General features: G+C 45.4%; 1 non-coding gene across 1 annotated transcript; it reads right to left on the minus strand.

Annotated features, from left to right (window-relative positions):
* Positions 1-5,292: 5,292 nt before the first annotated feature.
* On the minus strand, positions 5,293-5,374 carry trnas-uga (transfer RNA serine (anticodon UGA)). The gene has a single exon. It is a non-coding gene; the product is annotated as a tRNA-Ser (tRNA).
* Between the last annotated feature and the right edge of the window lie 1,135 nt (positions 5,375-6,509).

The raw sequence follows: 6,509 nt of genomic DNA on the forward strand, positions 1-6,509 counted from the left end.
ACATCAAAATTGCCGACATGAAGGACCAATAAGGAGCAACAGCGACGACTGTGGCATACATCGAGTGTCCGATATCCAGCTGACTATCACACCTCCTGGTCTGCACTCTCCAGTTCCTTCCCAACTCTTGCCCCATTCTTAGCTCCCCATACTGGTCATCTACCCTCTACGGTCAGTTCAGCGTAAGTGTGTGGATCCGAAATGGGTGCCGTCTATTTCCGTCCACAGATTCTACCTGACCTGCCGTCCACTGCACCTGGAGAGATTTGTTCTATGTGTTAGATAAGAAGAGCATGAATTTGAAAAATATCCGATGTGCAGAATCAATAAACCTCAAAATAACTGTGTGAGGTCTTGCAGACAGTAATTTTCAAGAAAACACGTTTGATCTTCTTCAGTACTCACTGCATCTCAATCCCTCGCCGATTAAACACACACAGAGATGCTGTCTCTCTGTAGAAGAGGGTGACCATACATTTCCCATATTGGACTCTAGTCCTATTCACTCAGTTTGACTGCATCACCTTGACTCATCTGGACGTGATCATCGCTGCTCAAAGCTCAGTGAGTATTGTCTGGTCCAGTCGGGTTTATTGCTGTGTGCCCAGGGACGGTGAGGTACAGGTACAATGAAAAACTTGCAACATCATTGCAGGCTCGAAGAGACACAGACATAAAGCATACATACAGACAGTCTCAATAAAGCCCGAAATAGCTGTGCGAGGTCTTACAGACAATTCCTTACAATAAATACAATGTATAATTTGATCTTCATCACTACTCACTGCACCTCAATCCCTCGCCTATTAAACACACTCAGAGATTCTGTCTCTCTGTAGGAGAGGGTGACCATACATTGCCCACATTGGACTCTAACTATAATTGCTCAGTTTGCCTACATCATCTGGACTCATCTGCTCAAATCTCAGTGAGTATTGTCAGGTGCAGCCGAGTTTATTACCGTGTGCACAGGGACCGTGAGGTACAGGTACAAGGAAACATCATTGCAGAAAGACAGTACGCAGAACATAAATTATACAATGCTGCATCATTAACAAATGATAGATATAATTGTGTACCATTTTCAGACCCGGCCATGATTCCTCGACCAGACTATTGACATAGATTGGGAACAAGTCATCTCCAAGCATCTGTCCCTATTATATCCACTGGGATAACATCCGGCCCAAGAAAGGCCTGTCTATTGCTTTTCTTTAAACACCCAGACAACAGAAAGAAGGTCAGGCCTCTCGCCCTCTTCAGCCAGCCCTGGCATTCAATAAGATCATCCTGGCCCAAACTTACCCTCAATCCTCCTCTCCATTCCACACTTTCCGGTTAAAAGTCTTCCGCTGTTCTCCACCAAGTCTTCTTCCTTCTCCGTGGGTGAAAAGAGATAAACTTCTTTCTTCCGCCTTTAATTCGATGTACTGACTACGCCCCCAACTTTGGACAGATGCATACGGATATAAATGTCAATAAAAAAAACGGGACATTGTTAAGTTTTGCTCAGGATTGACTGGACTTAAGGGAGGCAGAAGCAGTCAGGGTCTGCGGGAGAGAACAAGCCCCGGGTAAAACCATTTCCGCCATTGGTTAACACATTAGATTGACATCTGCACACACCAATTGGAGTAGGCAGGTTGCACATCATCTGAGGAGGGTTGGCTTGTGGGTTGTTGGCTGCTGACTGGCGCGTGCGCAGCCGGTGCACCGCATCAGGGACAACCTGCTCGGGTGATATTGATGGAAGATCAGCGAACCTGCCTGCGTCAGGCAATAGGCGGGGTCACTCTCTGCCCAAGGGAGCAATGGAGAGTCTGTAGAGTGAGTGAAATGAACCGTTCCTGCTTGCACCAGTCTGCGCAGTTCAGCAACAGAGTCATAATCTCACCATCCCCCTCCCCCTCCACCTCGGCTGAACAGCATTTCTTATTAAAATATGTGAATAGTTTATTGGTTCAAAATCCAAGCCTTTTCAGCTAATCGAATTTCACACGGTGGTCGTCTACTAACGGAGCACTGAACCAAAGTTCCGGGAACAGGTTTGTTGGGAAAACGCGAGTCCTTCATGCCCTTTCTCCTGTTCTCCCCGATATTTCATCAGCAGTTCACACCCCCTCCCCTACACTCTACCCCCGCTGTCTTGTAGAAGAATACCCATAAATTCCCACTCCAATCACGCAGCACTTTCACCGAACACCGACATTGCTCGCTAAACTTTTGCCTCAGCTTGTGAGGAAACTATGGGTGTCAGAAGGAAATGAGCGAGAGAACGAGAGAGAGAGAGAGAGAGAGGGAGAGAGATGTGCGTACCCGTGTGTGTGTGTGTGTGTGTGTGTGTGTGTGTGTTAGAGAGAGAGCGAGACATGGAAGTAAGACAGGAAAGAGAGGCACATCGTAGACATGAAAAGATTGATAAATGGAGGAGTGTGAAAGGCAGTGGGTGGGAGAGGGAGAGGTACACGGCAATTTCCCAATTTCATGTTCACATTGGGCCACTGTTTTCCGCACTGCTTTCTTGACCATCAGAGAGCAATATTTCATCCCAACAACAAAAAGTAGTGCTGACGAAGGGTCTCGGCCTGAAACGTCGACTGCACCTCTTCCTAGAGATGCTGCCTGGCCTGCTGCGTTCACCAGCAACTTTGATGTGTGTTGGTTAACAAAAAGTAGTGGATCTTTATGTCCCTTTATTCAAAGTCGGAAGCTGGTGGGCTCGTAAGTATTGTCACCCTTCGGACTGAGGAGGGGAAATGGTTCATGCGTTTACACATGACCGTCCAGCAGAGGGAGCAAGAGATGGCGACACGATACAGTTACTGATACCACTTCTCCCAGTTTCTTCAATTATAAAAGAAATTAACATTAAATTGGTGTCATTAATTCTTAAAATTCGTAACTTCGTGCTGCTTTGGATGCAAGAATTCTGCTCAGTGCGGTAAATCGTCCGCAGTCTAACTGAAGGAAGTAGGTTGGTGAACGAAGTGAGGCGCTTTGTATCCATACAGCTGTAGAACCCACCGACATCAGTCGCTCTGTTTCTACTCAAAATCAATCGTTAGACACTCGGTTGCGAAACAAAAACATCGTAGCTAAATACACTGTTTTGGCATGTCCATTTGGCTCGTTTCCTCCTGTCCCCACCCATCAGCAAGTAGATGTTTCATCGCACTTGTGTGTACACTAACATAAATTCCAGTTCACTTTGAAGTAATCACCAATTACGCGTAATACACGTCCCCCTCGATTAGATCCGTCACCAGATACGGGTGAATTAAATGACTGTCATTAAATTTTCTGCAGTAGGAGCTCACCGGGTCGACCAGCCTCTGAGGGTGTGGTGTGGAGGGGTGCGTGGAGGCTGTAAGAAGTATGTAATATTTTGCGTTGTAACACTGAATCAGGACCTCGGTAATCTGGTGTTGAACTGACAGAAATATGGGATGGTTATCAACTCCACAGCTTCTCGAATCTCCCCAGCCGAGGGAACAGGATTTATTGAAGAACGTGTTACCGGCTCCAGTGTTGCGTTGGAAATCAGTACATCGACATTCTGTCGGTAATGAAACTCGGATCGGGAAAGTGCCGCGTCGGGCAGAGCTTCCACCTCACAACCTGAGACACCCAGGAAAACTAATACCTGGTGCCATCCGTGTCGACGTTGTTCTTTTGCAGTTTGGAAGAATTTTGATCGGGAAGCGTCAGGATGGTTCACTATTGTCGCTCATTAATGAGCTGTACTTACTGCTGAGCGTGTGAGGCTGATGACGTGACGTAGCCGGACAACGGGCTGCAAAGAGAATATTTAGGCTCCGATTGGTTAGTTCAGCGAGGGGCTCAAACAGTATTTATTGCAGGAATGTGTGAGGTCATGTATTTCGGTGGGGTTGATATTAAATAAGGGACGATAGGTTGCGGTGAAACTATCAGAGGAAATTGTTCACGAAACAGAGATGGCGAGCCGGTGAGTGGATCAGGTATTTTTCAAAGCAGCTGCAGATTGTAGTTTATTTGAACTAGATTGGAAATTTGAAATAGAGAAACCATTGTCATATATTTGTACGGGGTTGCTGAGGTCGGCGCTGGTGCGGTGACGATACTTTTACTTCGCTTATTTGCTGAAGGGTGCAGTCGCACTGGAGAGGCTCGGAACAATTTGACTGACCCACCTCCCGTGATGAATGCATGTGCTCTAACGAACAACTGAATTTAAAACTGTACTCTGTACAGTATAGAATTAGGGCTGAATCTAGGGTCATGGCTGAGACGTGCCGTCTAGGAAAATTAGTTCAAGTATGAGAAATTATCATTTAAAACCGAGTTAAACCGGAATAACCGCGCGTACCTTACTGATACCATAAAATACTCCACGAGATATGGTTGCGGATATTATAACACAGGATGCCACTTTACATAGGACATGAGTGCATTTCTGAAATATTAAGGACATCTTGGATTGTGAAAAAGGTAAAGACGACAGTTTGAAACGTGGGGAACTGCAGCCATGATCATACGGGATAACTGGACGGAAGCCATCTGTAACTGGCGTGGTCCCCCAGACTGGAAGGAACGTTTCAGAATTTTCTATTCAGCAGCTAATTAAACTCAAGGGACTGACCTCCCCGGTTGACGTTCGTGCAGAACGGCGATTAAAATGCCAGGACCCTATTATCAATTAAATGCCGTCAGGCTGACGAATAGTATCTCTGTCAGGAACTGTACTGCATGAAACCTCAGGGTTTGGGGCATCTGTAGTCAATGACACTGTTTGTCACTCGCCACACATTGCCCGCTTCTACCGCTTGCTGCCCGTGATCGGCAATATTTCCGGGTGCAGAGACGTACCGGAGATTTAATCAGGGGGATGCTACTGCTCTTGTAGCTGAGGGAGACGCTACTGCGCTTGCGTGGATTCTGCCAGAACTACAGTAATTGATTAAGGTCAGAGTCTGACAGAGGATGAGAAGACGTCACCATGTGTATCGTAGAGCGAAATGCTGGAGTCCGCTTCTCCCCGCTGACGCTGAAGAATCTGCTCTGCATATTTCATTCTTTCAGTTTTATGAGACGCAGAGAGTTTAAGCTGCCTCAAGGAGACTGATCAGAGTTGGATAGAAATGAACTCTTCACGCTGAGTAGAAATGCATTGGACTGAATTGTACTAAAGAGTGTAAAAGCCTAGAAAAGCCTAGTCTTTGCAGGCGTCAACTCAGGGAAGATGCGGCGCTCAGACAGCAGACAGAGGGTCAAATTTTATTGGCAGGTATTTGGATTTCTGTTCCTTCATAGCGCTGCGAGCAGGGCTCGAACCTGCGTGGGGAATCCCCATTGGATTTCAAGTCCAACGCCTTAACCACTCGGCCATCGCAGCTCCATCTATGTTAGTTACCCACCGCAGCACTGCAGCTGAAGCGAGGAATGAACGTGATTTATTTTCAGTAATGGAACTGATGAATCATCATTCCGATACGAATAGCATAATTGGACAGTTTTGGAATTTGTTTCAACACCGTTAGGTCAGAGTTTGAGTGTCAAGGAATAGCATTGGCGTCAGTGTCGTAAATGAAGGAGATTTCCACGGTTTGAGATAAAAGTCAAGATCAGAATCAGTTTTATTATGACGGACTTTTTTTTTTAGTTTTATAGCAGTTTTATCTTGTAACACATAAAGAATAATTATATAAGATCATAAGTCCATAAGACAAAAGACCAGAAACAAGTCATTCGTTCCATCGAGTCTGTACCGCCATTGTCGTACAGCTGATTTATTATCCCCCTCAAACACATTCTATCGGACATTGGCATTGACATCCTTAACAATGAATAAGTTATCAACTTCTGCTTCTAACTCCCAATGCCTTGGTCTCCATAGCCGTCTGTGACAACTAATCCCTCAGCTGCACCACCCTCCGGCTAAAGATATTCCGTCTCATCCCTGTTCTAGACCATCATCGTTCTCTTCTGAGGCCCTGCTCTCCAATCCTAGATTGCCCTACGAAAGGAAGCATCCTCCGCACTTCTACTCTAAGTATGCATTTCAAAATTCGATGAATTTCAATGAGATACCCTTGCAGGGAGCACAGACACGGAGCTATCAAAAGCGCCTCGTTTGAATGCGTTAACCCATGCGTTCCCGTGAACCTACCCTGGACCCTCCAAGTGTCTTCTGACCAGTATCCTACATCTGTCAACATTACATTGTTGCTTTTATATTCTACTTCTCCTGAACTGAATATTAAAATTGCATTTGCCTTCCTTTACCACTGACTAAGCCTGGAAGTAAACATTTAGGGAATATTGCACAAGGTCTCTTTGCACCTCTGATTTCTGAAAACTATCATCATTTAGAGACGTTTTTTCAATTTTTTTTCTTCCAATATGCATCACCATACTACACGATTATCAATTTGACAAATCTTCGTCCATTCTCCTCAACTGTCTGATCTCAAATGTGCTTTGAATCTTTTGAATTTTTGAACACGTTAAAGGTACTACCTGGCATATAA

This window comes from Mobula birostris, chromosome 13 (assembly GCF_030028105.1).
Source record: "Mobula birostris isolate sMobBir1 chromosome 13, sMobBir1.hap1, whole genome shotgun sequence".
NCBI lineage: Eukaryota > Metazoa > Chordata > Chondrichthyes > Myliobatiformes > Myliobatidae > Mobula > Mobula birostris.